We start from the raw sequence: 11,821 nt of genomic DNA, 5'->3' as shown, positions 1-11,821 counted from the left end.
ACATGATCACCTACCTCAAACGCCAAAGGCCTCCTCCTACGGTCAGCATAAGATTTCTGACGACTCTAGGCTGTAACAAGTCTCCTACGGATAAGCTCCACTTTCTCCGTCGTCTCCCTAACCAACTCCGGACCCAACAAAGGTGCATCACCCACCTCGGCCCAACAAACTGGAGACCTACACGGTCGGCCATACAAGGCCTCGAACGGTGCCATACCGATGCTAGACTGAAAACTGTTGTTGTAGGCAAACTCCACCAAAGGCAAGTGCCTCTCCCACGTCCCACTGAAGTCCAGGACACAACCCCGAAGCATATCCTCGAGGATCTGAATCGTACGCTCGGACTGCCCGTCAGTCTGAGGATGATAAGCCGTACTAAAAGTCAACTTAGTGCCCAAGGCACTCTGCAAACTCTGCCACAACCTAGCAGTAAAACGAGGATCTCTATCTGAGACGATCGTCACTGGGACCCCGTGCAATCTCACTACGTCCCGAATATATAAGTCGGCAAGATGATCCACCGAATCTCTCACGCGCATAGGAATAAAGTGCATTGACTTAGCCAACCGGTCTACAACCACCCAAATAGCATCACTACCCCGCTGAGTCCTCGGAAGACCTACAACGAAGTCCATAGTGACATGCTCCCACTTCCACTCGGCAATAGGCAAGGGTTGCAACAAACCCGCTGGCCTCTGATGCTCGGCCTTCACTTGCTGGCAAGTAAGGCACTTCGATACGAAAACAGCCACATCTCTCTTCATACCCCGCCACCAAAACTGGCGACCCAAATCCTGATACATCTTTGTACCTCTCGGATGCACCGCAAGGCGCGAATGGTGAAACTCTCAGAGTACCTTCTCTCGGCAGGACTCCGGTACAAACAAACGGTCTCGGTATCTCACACTCAGGTCGGGATACACCGTCAAACCGTTCTCAACTTTCCCATTGGAGATCTTCTCTCGGAGGGATTCTACCTCAAGGTCACCTCTCTGTGCCTCTAACACTCTAGTCACAAGTGTAGGCTGTGCAACAACAGAAAACAAGGCCGCAGCCTCAACAGATTCGCTCAGTAGCAAATCAAACTCGCCAAGTGCTCCCAACATCTCCCATTCCCGGATGGCTATACTAGCCACATCACTAATGGATTTCCTACTAAGGGCATCGGCCACAACATTGGCCTTTCCCGGATGATAATGCAACTCAAAATCATAATCCTCGATGAACTCCATCCATCTCCTCTGCCTCAAATTCAAGTCTCTCTGTGTAAACAGATACTTCAAACTCTTGTGGTCCGAGAACACCTCGAACTTCTCACCATAAAGGTAGTGCCTCCAGATTTTCAAGGCAAAGATCACTGCTGCTAACTCTAGGTCGTGTGTGGGGTAATTCTTCTCGTGTAATTTCAACTGACGTGAGCCATAAGCTACCACCTTCCCTTCTTGCATCAACACACAACCCAAACCCTCTCGTGAGGCATCACAATAAACCGCATAACCCAACCCTCTCTCCGGAATAACCAACACCGGAGCGGTGGTCAATCTAACTTTCAGTTCATGGAACGACTTTTCACAAGTCTCACTCCACACAAACTTGACTCCCTTCCGAGTCAGTCTAGTCAACGGTGAGGCTAACCTGGAGAAATCTCTTACAAACCGACGGTAATACCCAGCCAATCACAGAAAACTGCGGATCTCAAACACACTCTTAGGCTGTGCCCAATCTTGCACTGCCTCAACCTTGGATGTATCAACAGACACCCCTTCCCCGGATACCACATGGCCTAAGAATTTGACTTCCCCCAGCCAGAACTCACACTTCCCAAACTTGGCATACAGCCTATGGGCTCTAAGTAACTCAAGCACCACTCTCAAGTGTGCCTCGTGCTCCTCCTCAGAAGGCGAATAGATAAGGATGTCGTCCACAAAAACGACTACAAAGCGATCTAAGAACTCTCGGAAAATCCGGTTCATCAAGTCCATAAAGACTGCCGGTGCATTGGTAAGCCCAAATGGCATCACCAGAAACTCATAATGGCCATACCGCGTACGGAATGCCGTCTTTGGAACATCCTCCTCCCTGACTCTCAACTGATGGTAACCCGATCTCAAGTCTATCTTAGAGAAACAACGGGAACCCTTCAACTGGTCAAACAGGTCATTTATACGGGGCATAGGGTACTTATTCTTAACCGTAGCCCGATTCAACTTCCGGTAGTCAATACACAATCGCAAGGCACCATCTTTCTTTTTAACAAAGAGGGCCGGCGCTCCCCACGGTGAAACACTAGGGCGAACAAAGCCTTTATCGAGCAATTCCTGGAGCTGAACTTTCAACTCAACCAACTCTGCTGGAGCAAAACGGTAAGGTGCCATAGAAATCGGTGCCGTGCCGGGCACTAAATCAATAGAGAACTCTATCTCTCGGTGAGGTGGCAAACTAACAAGATCTTTCGGGAAAGACATCCGAATACTCACAAACAACCCTCGGCAACACAAGCTGGGTCTCACCACTCTCATCACTCTCAAAGCTGGCAAGTAGACTACTAAGCTCACTTCGCCCTCGCGAATCATACCCCGGTGGCAAAACACTACCAACCCGGTCTCCCAAGAAATGGAACCACTCCCCGCTCAAGGTACATAACGTGACCCTCTAGCGGTAGCAATCGATAACAGCCCGGTATGACGATAGCCAGTCCATACCCAAAATAACATCAAAACCTTCATGGGCATGACAACAAACGGAAAAGGAAGCCTATAATCGGCGACCTCTATGTCACATCCTCTAACACCCTGTTTTAGGATCAACTCACCACCCAAAGGCGATACCACACAAATAGGAGATGCTAACTGTGCTAACTCCAATTCCAAAACAGATGCAAATGCAGCAGATACAAAAGAATGAGATGCACCCGTGTCTGTCAACACATTAGCAACCGAGTTGCAAAACAGAAAAGTACCTCTCACTACCGATGGAGCCGGTACTAAATCCTGCGCGGTAATAGCATACACGCGCCCCGTAGGCCCCTGGCCTACCTGCTCACCTCTAGGAGCAAAAGACTGCTGCACAGACTGGGATGACGAAGCTCCCGGATTGGCCCTCGAGGCCTGCACAGACTGAGCTGGCTGAAAACCCTGCGTCTGCCTAGAACCAGACGCTCCCGAAGTGGCACTCAACTGCGGGCAAAACCTCTTCAGGTGCCCAGGCTGTCCACACTGATAACAAGACAAGGGCTGCCCCCTGCCCAAACTCTGACTCTGCGGTCTGGCTGAAGAAGAAGCAGCTCTCTAACCCCCACCCTTCTGCGGGCAAACAGAAACCTTGTGACCCAGCTGGCCACACTTGTAACAAGCAAACTCCCCCTGATTGCCTCTCCCCGAGCCTGCACTCGGCACTGGAAAGGTCGATCTAGAAACTGCTCCCTGAGATTGCTGAGGGTTATAACCCCTCTGTTTCCTGCCATCACCCTGGCCATCTTGGCTCCTCTTGGAGCCCTTCTGTTCTTCCTCCTCTTCCTGCATCATAATTTCCATATGAGCAGCGGCATCTACCAGGTGCCTATACTCTCGGATATAAGACCCACCAACTCTCAACTTGAGGCCCCGCCTCAACTTCCGCTCAAACTCATGGCAACGGCGTTCCTCCGACGCCACCAGTTCCGGTGCAAACCTGGACAGACTGGTAAAAGTAGCCTCAAACTCGGCCACTGACAAGCCCTGCTGTTTAAGCCGGCTAAACTGATCCCTCAGCTTCTCCCTCGCTGCTGCAGACAAAAACCTCTCCTGAAAAGCATTTACAAACGCCTCCCAAGTACCACCAACACGAGCCTTCTCGTACTTCCACCATTGACCCGCATCTCCTTTCAGTTGGAAGGATGCCAAGGTCACTTTCAGTGCTCCGTCCTCGATGCCAAGCATCTCGAACGTCTTACTCATTTGCTCTAGCCACTCATCAGCCTTCAGTGGCTCCTTCGGATCCCCGATAAACTCATCCGGATTAGACCGGAAGAACTCCCTCTTCAAGAAAGAAGGCCCTGCCTCAGCTGCCTGATTCCCAGCTCTAAGAATACCCAAAGCTCCTGCTATCTCTCTGGCCAAGGCACCCATGGCCTGCTGACCCACTGGCTCGGCCACATTGGCTTGGCCAACTCCCTCCTGTACTGCCGGAACTTCCTCCGGTAACGGTACTTCCTGCCTCGCAGGTCTACCACGCCTAGCACCTCTTCCTCGTCCTGACATCCTAATAAAGGTAACACAGAACGTTAGCACATTCATAAATGTGCCGAAACTAAACACTCACGTCCTAATGCATGGACAACTGTAATTCACTCCACATAAGCACATAAACACATAAGCACTTACGAATTTCATTTCCAGATAATGATAGTCCCGAGGCGTTACTAGAGTTCTGGTTAGAAACAGCATTGATCAAGTGCTTTTCCAACAAGACTCCCAGAAACCCAAGGATCCAATCAACATCCTAGAAATTAAATCCCATACCCACATTGTCACATAAACATGTTATTAATTAAGCACATAGCATATGATACTACATCCAAGTCTCTATCAAGCGAGACAAACCCATTGTGATCCTAATCACTTCCCACGTACCCAAAGTATTCGAACCTGGTACGCTCTGATACCAAGTTGTAACACCCTCAAAAAAATAACATTAAACCCATCAAATAAGACATTCGTTGACATATGAAATAACCACATTCTTATATTCATCAGTGTTTCATTCCAAAAGTATTACATGTTAACAACAAAAGCAAATGCCCTATGGGCTTACAGCTTTCCAAGTTAACACTTGGTTACAATAAAAGAGTACTAACTCATACACGTTAAGCCCTTGGCTTGAATTTACATGTAATACATCAAAAGTAAAGCGACAAAAGCAGGTCCGCCTCTAGCCTCCCAAGCTATGTCCTTGGAGGTGGCATGCTACCTGTACCTGAAAATGATATTCCCATATAGGGTGAGCCACAGCCCAGTAGAAATATACTAAACCAACCATGAACATTGACTAAAATATTAGCAATTGATAGATGGCTAACACTGATACATTCACATAAATCACACATTTATGTCATACGACTTAAGAGTCCAAGTTACTTTCCATTTTCCCTTTTTCAACAGACAAGCATGTTAGCTCTATCATTATTTCAACAGATATGTATAAAAACTATATCCCACATTCACAGATAAGCATATGAGCTGTATCCGCATTCTCAACAGATATGTATAACAACAATATCCCATATATACAGATAAGCATATAAGCTATATCCACACTTCACAAAGATAAGCATATGAGCTCTATCTTCACTTCTCTAGACAAGCATAAGAGCTGTATCTACGGAGTTCATCCCCTATCTTCTCCCAACACTATCCGATTTAGAGGTACATCCCCTATCTTCCCCTAAACCGCGGAGTACATCCCCCATCTCCTCCTCTACACATAACGTATACAAACACATTGGTTCTATATACAATCACTCAATACATATAATTAATGTATTCTAACAACCGTCACTTTTCATGACACATTCCATTGATTAGTTTTCGTTTGCCTAATCATCATGCATTGTCTACAACAATCACAACTATCCTCCACCGATAGCCCAAAGCAGTTATTTCTAAACAGAAAATAAATGCACAATGGATATTCAATCAACATTTCTTTTCGGTGAGTGATAAATAGTTCAACTACACCCCTTAACCCCATATATTCCCAATCTCAACAATTCCATTTCATTTCCTCATTTCGCACAATTAATTATCTCAATTAATTAAACAATGTAATTAGGTCAATTCCCATAATTAACATTACAACCCTTAGGTCCCATTTTCATTAATGATTCAACATTTATGCCATTTCTCTATGCCAAACATGCGTCTAGGTTTATTATGAATAAAACCCCAACTTTTGTAAAATTACACAAAAGCCCCAAACTTTCACCAAATTACCAAACCAACCCCAACATCTCAAAATACCAAAATTTAAAGACAAAATCCATAGAGAGGAGTAGGATATCCCTACCTCAAATTCGGAGTCCCAAAGGAGAAGACGACAAAACCCAACGTGCTCCAAAACCCGAGATTTTCAGATTAAAATGTAGCCCTCGACGATCAACAACTTTTTTGTAAAGGCCAAAGATGAGCAAATCACTCCTACTAGATCAAAACCTAGAGAGAAGGTAGAGTTCTAGAGTGAGAGGCTCAACAATGGTGATTTTGGAAAAGTAAGAGAGAGAAGAGAAAGCAAAAAGTGATTTAAAAAGTCACAATTTCGGGACTTAAACCCAGTCTCCCGCTCGAGCGTAAAACACCCCGCTCGAGCGTCACTCACAGACTCCCGCTCGAGCGTCCAAACTTCCGCTCGAGCGCCGGATGCACTCTCCCAGCATCTATACACAACCAGGCCTCCGCTCGAGCTTCCAACTCTACGCTCGAGCGGCACTCAGACAACCCCGCTCGAGCGGCCAATCCCACGCTCGAGCGTACAACGTTGCACAGGAAAATACTGAATGGGTGTAATCTCCGCTCGAGCGCCAAAACCCCCGCTCGAGCGTACAGGCCAAAAATCTGGGCAACTAGTTTTGGTTTCTAAACTCAACCAACCTGTAACAAACCTGCCCAACACATCCTACAACTCAATTACGAAGTAAAAAGGATGTAAACAAAATAATAAACAACTACCAACATCTACGGACACATGTCCGGGTCACGGTATAACAAGGGTAAACCCGGGATCGCTATACTATTGGTTGCTCTCAACTGCTTCAAATCATTGTCTTTGCCTTACATGGTTTGATGTTCAAAATGAGGCTTTTGTTATGTTGCCGGGGCTCGATTTTTCTGGGTTCTATGACAGGACTTCTCTCTATTGGAAATTAACGGATTGGAAAGATAATGTTGCTGTGGTTGTGTGTGGTCCTGGCAAACCATTTTGATGTGTGGATGATAGAGGATTGTTGTGGCGCTGAGAGCAATTGGTGTAAGAAATTTGTGATTGGACCAGTTTTGGGTGTTGAACCATTTTGGTTGTTGCAATGCACGAAGAATGGTGAGATTATAGCAGAAGATGCACGGGAAAGGATATTCTTGTACAACCCCCAAAATGGAGAGACTAAGTATATTCCAATCGATGGAGTTCAGTTCAAAGCTTTTCACTATGTAGAGAGTTTGGTTTCGATCAAAGGTTTCAAACAACAAGAACTAAACAATCAGCACTAATGTTCTGCAAAGGTCAATTTGTCAGTCGATCAGATAAATAACTCGAGCATTTGTTTATGCTACTTACTGCAATGCATTTGCTAGCATGTGAATGGATAGCTTAGACAAAATGGATAGTTAAGACAATATGGATAGTTAATATTCCTTTAATTCCTCTGATTGGATAGCTTAGACACTATGGATAGTTAATATTAGCTAATTCCTCTGATTTGAGCTTCAATCCTATTTCATTTGCTTGTACTTTCCTTCAAAAACAAGTGTTCAAGCCCTTTCCTTCAAATTTGGGTATTAGTACAGAATTTTATCCTAGTTAAGGGATAGAATAGAAATAATTGGAGTTTTGTCTGTGTAGTTTGTAGGCTGCTTTGCAATGTCTTCTATGCTTCTGCTTAAAAGGATCTAATATTTCCCTCCTCTCACGCTGTGTTCGGTTAGGGATTTGGGAAGGATTTTGGAAAGGGAAAGGAAAAAGGCATGTGAAATTAGGTAAAATGTAAATATTTTTATTCATATTTTAGCTACTTTTTCACTTTTCCTTTCCAAATTTCTTCTCAAATTTTTCAACCAAACACTGCATCAATGAATTGGCACAATTCTTGATATTCTTGATGTGTCTGCCTTCATTTTTTTAGATGTTATTTCTATTAACATGGTTTTTTTTATCTTTATTTTTGTATTGATTTATTTTTGGATAATTGTTGCAGGACCTACTAGTCCTATTGAAACTTTGGCCCTAGATGTGGGGTGAGGTCTCTTGATGAGAAGTGAAAAGTGAAAAACCAAGTTAGAGGAGCAATATGTGTTGGATGAATAGTTTCTTAAAAACTGCTACTGCTTTCTCTTCGTTTTTGTATATGTTAAGACCATTCATTCTTAGCCCACTGATGTTCTGTAACGGTCAATTCGTCACTTGAATCAGATAAATTACTGCCCAGCTTCTTTTGCTATGGTCATACTGAATTGATTAAACTTCCCAATGCTCTGATTGGTTTATGGAAGGCTATTGTGCTTTAAGCTGTGTTTGGATCATGGATTTGGATAGGAAAAAGAAAAAGTGAGAAAATGTTAATGAAATATAAGCTAAATTTTTTCTCCATTTCTCTGACATTCTCCTTTCCCTTTCCAAATCTCTACTCAAATCACTGATCCAAACAGTCTTACAGTTTACATAGCATTGGAAATTAATTTTTCTTGCTTTTGGTTGCACATTCAATTTAACTAATTTCTACTCTACCATTGATTATGGTTTTGTTCTCTCTCTCTCTCTCTCTCTCTCTCTCTCTCTCTCTTTACTTATTTGTGAACATCTGTGTTCAACTGTGTTATGATGTAGTATTATTTGGGCTGGCTTCAGCAATGTGGGTCCTGTGACTGATGTCCAAACATTTCCCACCCTTAAAAAATACCCTGCATTACAATTTTCAATTTATTTTATTATTATTTTTTAATTCTTATTTTTGTAGCATAATGTTGTAGATTTTACTAAAGAAAGTCTTGAATGCTGCTGTGCATTAGAGAAATCAACAGAGAAGTGTTGGCAGCAACCAATAGAACTATAAAGATGCCTTGTAATTTCATAAAAAAAAGAAGTCCTAGATGACAATTGTGTATATATATAAACAAAAACTAAAAGGTTACATGTTAACAACATTATTTTAGACCTCATATTTTTGGAATTTAATTTTCTTTTAAGCCATTAATATCGTTTGGCTTTCTTCTTGACTTGATTGAACTTAAAATTTCAAAAGCATTTCTTTTCATCAACAAATTCCGTATTACAACATTACATTTTTATGTCTGGCATGAGATTCTCCTAACCTGATGTTACTCATCTCTGGCTTGACCTATACCATGGGGAGATGTTATTGGAATTATAGCTCGTTTGCCTTTATCTGCAGGTGACGTGATTCCCGATGTCCATTTTCAAAAGGATTTGGGATTGGATAGCTTTGACAACGTGGAGATTGTATTGGCTCTAGAAGAGGAGGTTGGGTTAGAGATTTCAAATAAAGAAACTGATAAGATTGACTCTTGTTTTCTTGCAATTGAGTAAATCTATAACCATCCAATGGCTAGTTAATACTAGTAAATTCCACTGATTTGAGTTCCAATCCTGTTTCATTTGTTCATACTATACTTCAAATACAATTGTTCTAGTACTTTCTTTCTTTGATTTTGGTGTTTGTATAGAATTTTATCCCAATTAAGGGATGCAATGGAGATAATTGGAGTTTTGTTTATGTAGTCTGCTAGCTGCTTTGCTCTACTTCTGCTTAACAACATCTAATATTTCCTTCCTTTCATTGAATTGGCACAATTCCTGATGTGCCTGCTTTGTTTTTAGAGATGTTATTTATGTTCAGATGGGTTTTTTAATCGTTGTATTTTTTGTTGCATTGATTTATTTTTGGGTAATTGTAGTGGGATCTAGTCATGTTGGACCTTTGCCCTAGATGTGGGGTGACATCATTGTGTGGTTAGGTCTCTTTATGAGAAGAGAAAAGTACGAAACTAAGAGGAGCAATATGTGTTCAACAAATGGATTCTTAAAAATTGCTACTACATTGTATATGTTAAGACCATTCATTCTTGACCCACAGTAACTATCTATTCAAATATTCAAAATTGCTTTAACGTAGAATTCATCTATTGTATTCAGAAGAATAAGATAATTTGGGATTGTTGTGCCACATGTCCAGGATTTGTTGAAATTTGACATGTTTGAGACTCTATATATTTTATATCCATGTATAATGTTAGTTTTGCTACATATTGTTGCGTCTCTAGATGATTATGCTTCTGCTTAACAAGATCTAATATTTATTCTCTCTTAATGAATTGGCATGATATTTTGTTGTGTCTGCTTTTGTTTTTGGGAGATGTTATTTTCATTCACATGGTTTTTGTAAAGAAGTTAGTCCAAGACTATAGGTTTAAGATAGCCACATGAAATGTAAAAAATTTAACTAGTAAGACTATGGAATTAGTAGATATCATGATTAGGAGGAGGGTTAGTATAGCTTGCATACAAGAAACTAAGTGGATGGGTGAGAAAGTTAGGGAAATAGAGAATATTGGTTTTAAACTATATTATAGTGGCAAGGATAAATAAATGAATAGGGTAGGAATAATAGTTACCAACGGTTTTGTAGAAAATGTAGTTGCGGTCATTAGAAAAGGTGATAGGATTATATTAGTTAAACTAGTTATTGGAGAGAATATAGTGAACGTTATTAGTGCATACGTTTCCCAAGAAAGATTAGAGATGATCAGACTAAGAGATTTTTGGGACCAAATGGATTATCTATTACAAGAGATACCCGTATTATAGGTGGAGATTTCAATGGTAAGGATAGATAAATAAAATTATGAAAGGATGCATGGTGGGTATGTTTTTGGGAATAAAAATGATGCTTGAGAGAGTATTTTAGATTTTGCATTGGCTCCTGACCTGGTGGTGGCCAATAACATGTATAAAAAGAAAAATGAGCATTTGATAACTTTTAAAAGTGGGTCAATTAGGAGCCAAATAGATTACTTTCTAGTAAGAAAAGTGGATCGTCTAAAATGCAGCGACTGTAAAGTGATTCTTGAAGAGAGCTTGACGTCTCAATATAGGATTTTGGTGCTAGATTTATGCTTTAAAGGGCAACACAAAGCTAGAAAAGATAATGGGCGCCGTAGGACGAGATGGTGAAACCCTGAAAGGGGATAAACTAGAAATATTTAAGAATAGAATGGATGGAGAAGGTACATGGGACTTGGAAAATGATGCTAACACTATGTGGAACTCGATGACCAATTGTATAAGAATAATCTCAAGGGAAGTCCTTGGAGAGTCGAAAGAAAAGGGACCCATTTCAAAACTTGGTGGTGGAGGGATGGGGTTCAAACGGTAGTAAAGACTAAAAAAGAGTGTTTTAAAAAATGGCAGAAAAATAGAACTGAGGAAAACCTTAAGAATTACAGATTGACTAATAAAGAGGTCAAAAAAGTAGTGAGAAAGGCTAAGTTGAAAGCCTATGATGACCTATATACTAGATTAGATTGTAAGGAGAGGAAGAAGAGAATATACAAACTTACTGAGATAAGAGAGGAAAATAAAATATTTTTATCAAGTGAAGTGCATCAAGAGTGAGGACTCTAAGGTGTTGGTGAATGATGAAGAGATTAAGAAGAGGTAAAAGAACTATTTTGAGAAGTTGTTAAATACGAAACATGGAGAAAGGTCAAAAGGGGAGGAAGTAGCAGTAATACGAAAACCTAAGACTACAGGTTTTATTATATGATTAAAAACTTTGAAGTGGAGATTAAACTTAAGAAGATGAAATTGAATAAGGTTTTAGAACTCGATGGTATCCCTATTGAAGCTTGGAAATGTTTGGGTAAGGGGTTACTTGGTTGATTAGGTTATTTAGTAAGATTTTGTTAATAAGGAAAATGCTACAAGAGTGGAGGAAGAGTATTTTAGTGCCAATCTATAAAAAATAAAGGAAATGTCTATAATTGCAACAACTATAGATAAATCAAGCTAATGTGGCATATAATGAAAGTGTGGGAGAGAGTAATGAAGCGTCAATTAC

Source organism: Camellia sinensis, chromosome 2, assembly GCF_055761805.1.
Source record: "Camellia sinensis isolate YWXY chromosome 2, ASM5576180v1, whole genome shotgun sequence".
NCBI classification, from domain to species: domain Eukaryota; kingdom Viridiplantae; phylum Streptophyta; class Magnoliopsida; order Ericales; family Theaceae; genus Camellia; species Camellia sinensis.
Note: the sequence above shows the minus strand (reverse complement) of the source record.